The 12,639-nt window shown below is 37.7% G+C and overlaps 1 long non-coding RNA gene across 1 annotated transcript; it reads left to right on the top strand.

Moving 5' to 3' along the window:
* The first annotated feature begins 1,186 nt into the window (after positions 1-1,186).
* LOC122988819 lies at positions 1,187-1,849 on the top strand. The gene is made up of 3 exons (XR_006404893.1): positions 1,187-1,277; positions 1,357-1,447; positions 1,575-1,849. It is a non-coding gene; the product is annotated as an uncharacterized LOC122988819 (long non-coding RNA).
* The last annotated feature ends 10,790 nt before the right edge of the window (positions 1,850-12,639 follow it).

The raw sequence follows: 12,639 nt of genomic DNA, 5'->3' as shown, positions 1-12,639 counted from the left end.
CAGCTAAGACTTCCTGGCAAAAAGTTGCTTGTTATCTCAGTAAACAGCATGTGAGCATGTGATTACAGGCCTGACTCAGAGATGAGAAAAGTGTTCGCCGTTTTAAAAAATCCGACCAAAAAGTTGTGTTCAAAACAACATTTAGGAGAGATACAGTAAAGATCTAATTTGATAAAGATTTATAACATCCTCATGGTGAAATGTACTAAAAGATAAAAAGCCTGAGGTTTTGGTCTTGTTGCTACACACACATCTCATCATGGATGTGCACAATGACTAAAAGCTGAAGCCTGAACAACCCGATCGCCAGAACAAAACATCGGCATTGTACGTTTCTGCAAACCACGGATACGTTGAATGTCTATGTTTCAATGTCGGCCGTTATCCGTTGAATAATGATGTTTTATGATGTGACGACGCTGTGGTTAAGGTCTGGTTAGGTTTAGGCACAAAAACCACTTAGTTAGGGAGAGATCGTGGTTTGGGTTAAAATAAAATAAAAAATAGAATAAAAACGGCTGCAAATGTCCCGACGTCTCACTAAAAACACCTGGTTTTCTTGCCAGGAAAACAGGAAGTGGGCATTGATTTCTGCCAACAAACTTCCAAATAATCCACCAACCCCTCCTCCTCCTAATAAGAACATCAGCTCATGTAGATGTCATGTGTCACTTCAGAAATGTTGATATGATACATATTACACATGTTGAAAAGTAGATATTCGACAAATCTGTGGTTTGCAGAAATGTACAATACCAACATTTTATTCTGGCAGGTCGGGCCTGAAACAAAAACTATGGAATCAAATAATGGTCATTAATATTTTGGGTTTGTGAAATGGTTTGTGAATATGTAATAAAGTTTTGCAGCTGTAGAAATATTTTGCGCATGTGTGAGAAAGTTTCATGTGCACAGATATAATCTGCAAATGTGTAAAAAGTTTTTGTAGCTGTAGAAATATTTTCTGTTTGTGTTTTTCAAATTTGTGCAGGAATTTTTTCAACAGTGAGGTTTCACAAAGTCTGAGAGAGACAGAAAAACAAATTTCCTTCCTTTGTGTGCGACACTGAAGTTACAAGCTGCAAGCTGAAAGTTATGAGTACTAATTTTGACCCTGTTTTTATAACTGAATCTGATTGGTCAAAAGCAGAGTCAATCTGTCCAATCAGAAGGCAGATGGTTCTGTTGTGTTCGTCTCCCTGCAGGTCGTGAATTTTCGGACTTTCCTGCGACCTCGGTGGGTTTAATTGGACTTGAGGATGCTGTAGATAATAATGGTAAAAAACAGAACTTTATTACACATTCACAAACTGTTTCACAAGCTCAAAATATTAATGATGTTATTTGTTTCCATAGTTAAGGGCCAATATAATCCTTCAGAGGCAGAATGTCTGGAACAGTTGAGCCGACATTCACACCAAACTTCACACAGCGCTGCTCTGCAGAGGTGAGAAAGAAGCCAGAGGTTCATCTTCTCTCTGTAGCTCTCCTTTTCACTCTTCACACTTCAACTATTTCTGTCACTTTTATTTGTGAACAACAAAGTGCGACACTAACACCACGTTTCCTTTAAGCCGGCTAAATGCCGTTTTCGAGCAAAGACGACACGCATCCACAGCAGGACTTTCAGTTTGTTTCTGAAAATACTCCTCCTACTGAGCATGTGCAGAGGACAGACGAGCAAGTCAGCCACAGAAAACCAGTGAAGAAGAAACGGTGTACTGTTTCCATTTTGGCAGCAGCTTCCTGACATTTTGTTTATTGCAAGCAGACTAAAACAATTTCAGTGAGAGAAATGTTAGTGAATAGTTACGTTTAACTCTAAACAAGCTGTCAAAGTAGACAATAAAAAGAACAACACTTGCATGAAACCATCCGCCATCGTTTTTATTGTTGTTCTGTTACTTCTTCTTCCTCTTCCAATGAAATGTCCCCGTACACAAAACAACACCAAGCTGGTGTTTTCAGATTTATACACTCTGGAGGCACCTTTGAGTGTTGCGTTCACTACCCTAAACAACTATATAGACATTTGATTTCCGATGTGGTCGGTCAGTATGTTGTATGATCCGGTTCTGATCGACCATAAACCAACTCTCTTATTCTACAGCTAATAATCAGACTGGATTTATTTACTATCATTGTTTAGTCTGACGTTGGGTCCGATGCAGGAACATGTTGGGATTATTATCCTCTGAGATTTTCTTGTACAGGTTTTCTAAGTCAGATTCACCAAACTCTCTTAACTGCACAAAAATTGTTCATTTTAACTTGATGAATTACACCTGTTCACGAGTACGTGTCCGTTAATGAGATGTAATTATAATAGCATAATTAACGCCAACCCTTAACTGCTATGAACAGTAGTTGATATAACACTGTCTGTGCTACAGAAGAGGCTTTCTGTCCTGAAACTTTGCAAATAAAATATACAGAGTATTTTTTTTTTTAAACTTTGAAACCCCTTAGAAAGCCATGATGAACATCAAGTTTATTTTAATCATACATACATCATTTAGCTCCAAATTTGTTCAGATGAAAGCAATATGATTCTCAAATGTTTTTACCCTGTTAGGGAAGGCAGAGTGTTCATGACTTGTACCACAGGTCTGGATCACTCACACAGAAAAAATTTGTATGACAAAATTGGTGAATGTGACAAGTTAACTTAAAGGTATAATGTGTAACTTTTCTGCATAAAAATGTCTAAAAACAAGTGGACCAATGTTGTACATTTTGTTGAGTTGTGTGCCCCTTTACACATGCATCAGCATCATGGCTGTCCGCCAGAAACTGTTGTAACTTGACTTTTTATTCAGTTTTAAGCCACATTTTTATGATAAACCTTTTAGATTTTGGTCGTTTTTTACTGTATCTTTTAACTGGATGAAGGATTTTAGTCATCAGACATCTGGATCTTAAGTTATCAGAGAAACAAGCTGAGCAAACATTAGCAGCCCCTCGGCTAGCAGCCCCTCGGCTAGCAGCCCCTCGGCTAGCAGCCCCTCGGCTAGCAGCCCCTCGGCTAGCAGCCCCTCGGCTAGCAGCCCCTCGGCTAGCAGCCCCTCCGGACATCCTGTGTCTGCTGAACAGCGTCGGAGAAACATTAATCATTAATGTAAAACTGCTTTATTCAGTGTTTTATGTGTACAACCTCATCAAACTCTGTCTTTTGTTGTTGTTTTGAATGAAAGTGGCAGAAAATTACATATTTTGCGTTTATATCTCTCGTCCATGAATGAATCTGTTCTTGCTTGAGACCCAGTGTGTCCATGTCAGTTGATCTCTGTTGTGGGATGTGGGTTATTTTGCCGTAACCGAGCAACTGGTCAGAAACAACTGATGTATCCGTCTTCTGTATCTCTGTTTCTGCTGAATCAGTTTTTTATCTAAGTCTAATTATATATTTCCTGTACACTGTGGCCTTCACACAAACAGATACTGTATCTTCTGATCAGTTGTGCAAACACAGAGTTGAAACACCTTTTGTGTGGTTGTTTTTACATACATACAGTACACACGTATGTCAGATTGACCAGTGAACTTGAGCAGATATGGGAGATGTAGAGAAGGAAAGATGAGAAGTATTGTACCTTCCCACCCTTGATAGAACTTTTAAAATAAAGCATAAGCTCTTTGATCATGTTATCATTTTCCCACCAAAATGTCAGCAAAATCTGTTCTTTGACATATCTTCTTAACAAAAACAACAGAATACAGTAGATAACAGGATAAATCACTGAGCCTGGGTTGATTTTTCCCTCTTTTATGTTTTTTTTTTTAGCAGAGATATAACTTATCTCAAATAAAAGGCAGTGACATTTTATACCTGCATGGTGAATAAATGTTCACATGGTGGTGAAAATGTGACGAAAAAGACTTAAATTGTCCATAACACCCGGTGAGATTTTCTTTCACCTTAAACTCGGCTGGATCCTCTTTAAGTGCTTCTCTGCCACTTGACCACAGCTTTTATAGGTCAGTCTGTCCTTAAATGAGCCTCTGATGGCTTTGTAACCCTGCAGGTAGTCTCACACACACACACACTCACACACACTCACACACACACACACATAAATGAAAGATAAGCCCTTGATAGAGCGGTAAGAGTGAATGGCAGCTCCCTCGGATTTCACCGCGGTGTTTTAAGAAAAGGTGGGAGCTCCTCTTTCCATCTGGTACTTTTTGGAACAGGATTAAAAAATTCATAAGAAGACAGGAGTGCTTTGAGATGTTGCTGATTGATGGGATAAGGCTAATTACTGAGGGACAGTGTGTGTATGTATGTGTGTGTGTGTGTGTGTGTGTGTGTTTGGAGTTTGCTTCCCAACCTAAAAGAGGAGTAAAAGAGTGATGCAACCTGACCATCTAATGAAGATTATTGATGCAGAGTGGCTGCAAAGAGAGAAGAGATGAGGATAAATAAAGAGAAATAGACAAAAAGTGATGGATGAAGACATAAAAAACATAAAGACAGAGATGTATACAAGCAGAAAAAGTGAAAAATAAAGACAAGCGCCATGTTAGAGGTAGATAAAGACACAAACAAGAGATTTATAAATGTTAATTAAATACAGGAGGCAGCACAAGACGACTACATCACCTCTCGTCGCTGAACATTGAACTCTTGACATTTCACATTTTCGCTGCTTATCTTTCCTCCTCCGGACGCCTTTAACACCGTGACACCGTTATTTTGCCAAAAAGTGTTTTAGCAGCAGCAGCAGCGTCGACTTGGAGCTCACCGCATGACGAAACCCGTCCGAGCTCACTTTCACAAGGTTTAAAAAAAGAAACCATCATTTATTTATGACTTCAATTTTATGACTCAGCCTTTATTTTAGAACTTAGTTCTGTTGTATAGACGGCAGGTTTGGATTTATGACTCAGACTATCCAACCACCTGGAGATAAACTACCACCCACATATAATCTGACACCTTACAATTTGTCAGATTATGGGAAATAGAGCCCCTCCATAGAATTATATATATATATATGATGATATATGAATTATATTAATACAATAATACAAAAACTGAACAAATAAGAAAAGTAAGTATTATTTATTCCTTCTCATTGTAAACTAACTAGTGTGATATTAAAATTCAAACTGGACAGTGCAGCAATAAATACAGAACCAAACATTATTAATTTTAGCAGCTTTTCTTCTTTCATTGAGTTATTGTGTAAGAAATAAGTTCTGTAAGTGAAGTCAAAGCTAATCACACAAACTCAGCAGGTGGACTCTGGTTCAGATAACATTTATAACAGTTTAATCCGGACGGGGAACAAAATTTCACTGCAACCTGAGCTGACACATCGCTGTCACATGACCTCACCTGTCTTCATTCAGCCGCCTGCTAGTCGCCACAGTTAGCAAGGTTGTTGTCAGCTGTAGGAGCTTTATCTGCTTTATCAAAACTAGCAATTACAAAAAGAGAAAGGTTGACAGTTAAAACAGTGCAGTGAAGTATAAGCGGACTGAGAACTATGTGTTAATTTGAAGAGGATGGTGTGAAACACGACTACGACACCAAACATGTCAATTTTGAACAAAACTAAACAGAACACAGAAATAAAAACCACAAAACTGAACCAGTTGAGGTCGTGATATTGAGCCTCCCACAGAATAAATGTAAAATCAAACATTTTCAACAATGAATACAGTGAAGAACTCGTTCATCAACACTTACACCAGTGTTTCCAGTGCTCTGGTTTAATGACCTGGTCATACAACAAAGATGCCACATCTCCCATTAATAGTAGTTCATGTAGAGTTCTGGAGTTTTTGTACAGAAATATCATCATTTATTTCAACCTTGCTGGACATTTGATGCAGAGAAAATTTGGTAAGTGAACCTTTAAGACTTGTATTTGAAAACCTCTGAGGTAAGCTAATAGTTAGCATTTGAGTTTCTGATGAAACCAGTGCAGAAAACTGAGGTACAGTAAATAATGTTTATCTGCTAACTAAGTTTAGATCATCTTATCTCTACTTCAGCTGCAGAACCTTCACTGGTGGTGTCACTGGTTTCAGTGGGCTGTGGTCCTGATTCCAGTCTGCTGCTCCTGCTGACACCAACAAAGCTGTAAATGCAGAACTAATTGTTTTGAAACATTTAGACGCTTTTGTTTCTGGGGATTAAAGATTCCCTCCAGACATGTTTTATATGATATAAATATAAAAATACTTGACTTTCAATAATAATGTCCAACATGATTTTTACACACACACACACACACACACACACACAAATTACCTCATTCAAATCCTTAAAATTACATCTACTTTTTCTCTTTTTCTATTTAAAAATCCAGAATATAAAGAACATCGAGTCACAAACTGGCATGTATGAATGGAGAGCGACAACAGGCTGCCTGCTCGCCCCGAGGCATCGGCCAACTGTTCAGTTTGGATAGTTTTAACCTTTAGCCGCCATGTGGGTCAAAGGTCAGCAGCGCTGTCCCGGTTTCAGAGTGCGTCTGTAAAGCCCATCAGACTCCACAGCAGACACTCTGTTCACCATTCACACTTGTTTTCTATTGTCACGTCCATGTGACACACCTACATCCCATAATCCTGAGCTGTGATGTCACAGTGTCACCGCCTGTCACACCAGGAGATTCATCCTCACTGTCAACGCCGACGTTGAATACAAATGTCTGGACTTCACCGCCCTCGTGGACTCGTGGAGTTAACGGACACGTTTCCAGGAGGTCTGTGAGTGTCGAGGTCTGGACCAAATCCACTATTCATCAAGTCCACAACAAGGGGCCTCATGTGGCTGTCTGCTTGGGGTGCAGACTCACTTTTACCAATAATCCACGGCAATATGGAAGTGACGATGTTTAATTAATATCAAAATAACAATAACATTGATCATAATAACGTATCATATTTTCTTTTGATGACAATTGCTTTTTTGTGTTATTTCATTTATTGATGTAGGTTTTATAATGCTATAGGCTTAAAATATAACATGCACATTATTATATTTATATTCTGGGGCTCTACTGGAACATCTTTGCATGATTTACAGTTAAAAACTCCTTATTTATCTTCTGCTGGTCCTTTATGCAGCCCCTCAGTTCAGCCTCTGTCTGAAACAGGCTGTTTTAGCTCCTGTCTCTTTAAGCCCCGCCTCCTGATGAGCCCACTCTGTTCTGATTGGTCAGCTTCAGGGAGCTTCCTCTGGCTCAAGAGGCTGTGTAAACAAACATTAGTAGCAGGATTTCACTTACACAGAGGACATCAGTTGAGTAGATGGTCCTTCAATGTGGCCCAGAACACATTCACGTACACACTGCTAAAAGAATGTGGTCATATGCAGCCCAGACCACCTCCGAATGTGGTCTCAGTGATCAGATCTCAATACAGAGCTTCACAGCTGTACTTAGAGCTGTTCACTTGTGATCGGATCACCCAAGACACATGTTAATGCCAGGTGTGAACAGGGCCAGTGTGACAGTGAGGCTGCATGAACACTACCAGAACCCTGAGACTGAAGCAGCTGAATGGGATTCAGCCATCATTACTTTCATTGTTTACACCTGATCTTCTGTGACAGAGGACGATGATGCAGGTCAGCCAGGAACAAGATGCATGAACTGTTCATGTTTCATCAGAACTGGACAGCTTACACAGAGTTTTAGGTTTAATCACAGCACCTCCATCAGGCCAGTCGGTGTAGCTCACCAGATCTAAATAACAAAAGCATCTTTTCCACAGATTATGTCAAAACAGGAGAAGTGAGCCTCAGATGTCAAGAGTGTCTCTGATATTGAATCAGAACAAGTTGCAAATGTGCAAAAGTTGTTTGAAAGAGTCGTAAACCTGTATCTCAGCTCAATAAAAAGTTAAATAAATGCAAACTCAGACTTGTGAACATGTCTGCATACTTGTCAACAAAAATGCTGAAAATGTAAATTAAGTTTTCAGAAAGACTGAAAATGCTTTTTTTTTTTTAGCTTCAACTACTGGAAGAAGAGAAGTTCTGAGATTTACAACAAGCTGATCTGTTCACACTCCTGTCATGACTGAGAAATCTGCAAATTGTGTGATAATCTGTGCGTGTGTGTGTGTGTGTGTGTGTGTGTGTGTGTGTGTGAGGGAGACTTTCCTGAAGTTTTACAAACAAGCAAAATCACGATCACAAACTATAACAGCCGAGCTTCACTTTTAGCTTAAAGGGAAACTCTGTAAACCGAAGGTGAAGCTAAATCCATTTTCTCTTCTTTGTCACGTCTCAGTAGCATTAAGGGTTTTAGGTTGCGGGAGGTCCTGAGGCCTAGTATGAATTAACTTTTCATTTTATAGTTTTTGTTTTTTATATAAAAAATGTCATAATTCTGTAAACTAACATTGAACAATTGTCTTGTCTGTGGCCACAGCTCTCACTCTGCTTTAGGCGGAACAAGAATGCTATTAAGTAGGTCTCTAATGAGATTAGCTTCTCTGCTAAAACCCCACCAGCCCCAAGTAACGGTTACATCACCAATACCGTCCAAATTATTATATAAAAGGGTCAGTGAGAAGTCCAAAGTTTAACAAAAATACTTAACTCAGACAACAACTAAACTGAATGTGTCTGAGCGCCCCCATGAGGCCGAAAGGCTCATTACACCCCAGAAACAGAACTGTTGGGTGAAAGACAAATAAAGACAACTTTGCTTTTTTATCTTTAATCAGTAGAAGAAGTGAAAGCAGCACAATGAAAAAAATACTCAATTACAAGTAAAAGTCCTGCATTCAAAATCTTTTAATAAAAGTACAGAAATATTGGAAGCAAAATGTAATTAAAGTATCAAAGTTAAAAGTGCATTTAGGGTGTTATATGTATGATACATATATTATTATTATTATTAGAATATTAATACTGATTCACTGATGTGTACATCTAAGCAGCATTTTAATGGGGTCAATGTAGAGCTAATTTTAACAACTCATACTATTTTGTGTGTAAAATATTGATATGAAAAGTAACTACAGGTGTCAGATAAATGTAACATACAAATACCTCAACATTGTACTTCAGTACAGTATTTGAGTAAATGTACTTCGTTACAATCCACCACTGTCCTCAGTCATGTAAAATGTGGCATATCTGCACTTTAGCATGTAACACTGGGCATGTTAATGTGCATGTTGTTAGAATAAAGTTAGTGCAACACACTGAAGTTAGCACTGAACTCACAGTTAACAGGTAAAAAACCTGCAGGTAAAAAACATCATAAACAAGTTGGAGATACACTGCAAAACATAAATGATCATATTTCTCAATGCAGTTTTTGAGGGAAATGGCGGCTTTTTCTGTTTTTTGGTTTTGTTGGGGTTTTTTTTGCTATGAATAAGTTTAAAAGGCTGTAAATTCAGTTTTCATCATATTACAAATGTAGTTAATCGAAACACACAGCTGTGATTTCCTGTGTTTATGTCGAGCTGTTTACTTCACAATGTTTGTGCTGTATTGTTCACAGCTTTGATGTGCAAATGATAAACTAAAACATGTCTTTATAATTTATATGCATGTGAAATATTCATTATATTTATTATTCAACTATTTTTTACTAAATATAAAGTGTTTCTTGCTCTCTGATGAAGCTCTGGAAGAAATTCAGTGTCGATATAATGAAGGAACAAATGGAAAATAGTTTCTAACACAGAAATCACAATCAGAGCTGCAACGATAAGTCGATTAATTGATTAGTTGATTGACAGAAAATTAATCAGCAACCATTTTGATAATCAAATTATCATTTTTTCAGTAATTCAGTAACTTTTTAAGAAAAAAAACAAACATTTGCTGTTTTGCAGCTTCTCAAATGTGAGGATTTGAAACTTTTCTGTCATAAATGATGGAAAACTGAATATCTTTAAGACATTTGAAGGCGTCAGCTTGGGATTAACTGGAAAAATATTTGGTAGATTAATTGATACTGAGGATGATTGTTAGTTGCAGGACTCTTTGACGCATGTTAAAGTGGACCAGCTGCTGATCTGAGCAGCTGAGGCTCCTCCCGGTGGTCAGAGGGGAGAATAACAGCTTTAAACACTCAGCAGAGTTTTCAGCAGAGTTTCACAGTTTCACAGTTTTCAGCCTGATCAACTGTGTGTTCAGTGTTAGCGAGGAGCATCTCCGCATGGAAACATGTAATGTAGGAGCTTCATGTGACATCATGACACTGTGAGCTTGTTGTTCCCACACAGAGGAGACGGGGGGGGGGGGGGGGGGGGGGGATATATGAGTGTGTGTATGTGTATCAGCACTTAAACGTATTACAGCCGTGTGTGTGTGTGTGTGTGTGTGTGTGTGTGTATGTGTGTGTGTGTGCGCACAGTGCTGCCTTGTTTACATGTGAAACCATCATGTGTCCCAGTTTGTGCCATTGTGACTTTCTGTCATCAGACAGGAAGGAGAAGGAGAGGAAAACATTTCACACCCTTCCAAATAAATGGGATGTTTAAAAAAGAAAAGTCCATCATGTTTTTATAAATCAGCACAAATACAGAAACCAGTTGAAACTGACATGAAACTCTACATCCTGTCACATTTTATTTATTCACTGAATTATCCCTGTAATGTTTATAAAAAGTGTTATTCTTTAATTTAACTATAATCATTTAATGTAATCCAGACTGTCTTCTGCCACACAGTAAGTACATATGTGATTGTTTATTTGCAAGCTAAAAATGGATAAATAAGTTAATTTTGTATGATCTCATGATAAAGTTTGAGTCTTCTATTATGGTCTAAATGAGACTTTTCCACTCTGAAAACAATGCCGTCTGGGAGGAAAGATTTACTTTTTAGTCAAATTTAAACATAAACCTTTCTTAAAACAACAGTCAGGAGCCTAAATGAACATTAAACATGTTTTTCTTGCTGTAATCATTCCTCCTGTTCATACTGACCATCAGAAGATCCCTTCATAATGACCTTACAATGGAAGTGACGGGGGACATCTGAAGCTAATATGAGGCTTCAGATGTTCAAATGAGTCAGATCAAATAGATATCTTTCCAAAGTTCCTCTTTTTGTTACTATACTTCCACCGCAGCTCAACAGGGAAACACTGTCCGAGGAAACACAAAGAGGGAATTTGATGCTAAAAAGACTGTAAATGTGTCAGATATCCAGTTGATATGACTAACTCAGACTGCTGAAGCTGAATAAAAGCTTCACATCGACTTTTAAATGAGTTTTTTCACATAGATTTGAAGATTGTTGCAGCTCTTAATTGAAGCTCTGTGATGTTTTACACTGAGTGAAATAGTCAAACCCCAGACTCCCTGTTTTTATGTCTGCACTTTTCCTTCAAATAGAAATATTCTAGATGTTTTGTGTATCATTTTATACACATTTCCCCCATAATTCAGCCTGATATATTTCATATAATGTGTGTTCTGTGGGTTTGAACAATGTTTGGCTGCAAAGAATGAGTTTGTAGTGACTGACCCACCAAATAGTCAGTGAGGTCTCAGAAGATTCATGTATGAATTTGCAGTATGTATTTATATGTATGTTTATTTGTATGTACTGTATGTGTGTACATATGCAGTGGTGGAGAGTAACTGAGTACAATTTTGAGGAACTTGTACTTTACTTGATTATTTCTATGTGATGCTACTTTATACTTCCACTCCACTACATTTCAGAGGGAAATATTGTACTTTCTACTCCACTACATTTATTTGACAGCTTTAGTTACTTTTCAGATGAAGATTTGACACAATGGATAATATAACAAGCTTTTAAAATACAACACATTGTTAAAGATGAAACCAGTGGTTTCCAACCTTTTTTGGCTTTTGACGTCTTACAAAAAGCAGTGTGTAGTCGGGGTCACATTTCACATGTCTATGAGTTGTTAACAGCTCCACCAAATAGTGATTTTTCCCTCTAAACTTCTCACATGCTTTCATTTCAATAAATCTTCAAATGATCCAATATTTCAGCTAAAATCAAAGATTAGATAAAAAGTCCAAAAACTGAAAACAGATTTGTGTATCAGAACTTTGTTTTTTCTTCTTTCCTCTCCCATTAATCATCTCACGACCCCTCAGATTTATCTGCTGACCCTTTGGAGGGGCCCGACCCCTAGGTTGGGAACCACTGGACTTAACTAGCTAACTGTATATAAAGTAGTTGAAACTAGCTCCACCTCCAGCAGCTACAACAGTAACATGCTGCTCTAACACTGATGCTTCACTATTAATAATCTAATGATGTCATATATAATAATATATCAGTCAGAGGAACCAAACCACTACTTTTACTGCAATACTTTAACTACATCAAGCTCATAATACTTATGTACTTTTACTGCAATACTTTAACTACATCAAGCTCATAATACTTATGTACTTTTACTGCAATACTTTAACTACATCAAGCTCATAATACTTATGTACTTTTACTGTAGTAGGATTTTTCATGCAGGACCTTTACTAGTAATGGAGTATTTTTACATTGATGTATTGGTACTTTTACCTAGTAAAGTATCTGAATACTGTACATATATATCTATGTATGTATATGCAGGATGTAATGTATGATCACCAGTGAATTTCACATTAACAAACAGACGAATATACAACTTTAAACAGGTCTGTCTAACCTGAAGAGTGTCAAGCATG

This window comes from Thunnus albacares, chromosome 1 (genome assembly GCF_914725855.1).
Source record: "Thunnus albacares chromosome 1, fThuAlb1.1, whole genome shotgun sequence".
Lineage (NCBI taxonomy): Eukaryota > Metazoa > Chordata > Actinopteri > Scombriformes > Scombridae > Thunnus > Thunnus albacares.
The sequence above is the reverse complement of the archived record's forward strand: the minus strand, read 5'-3'. Positions and strand labels throughout refer to the sequence as shown.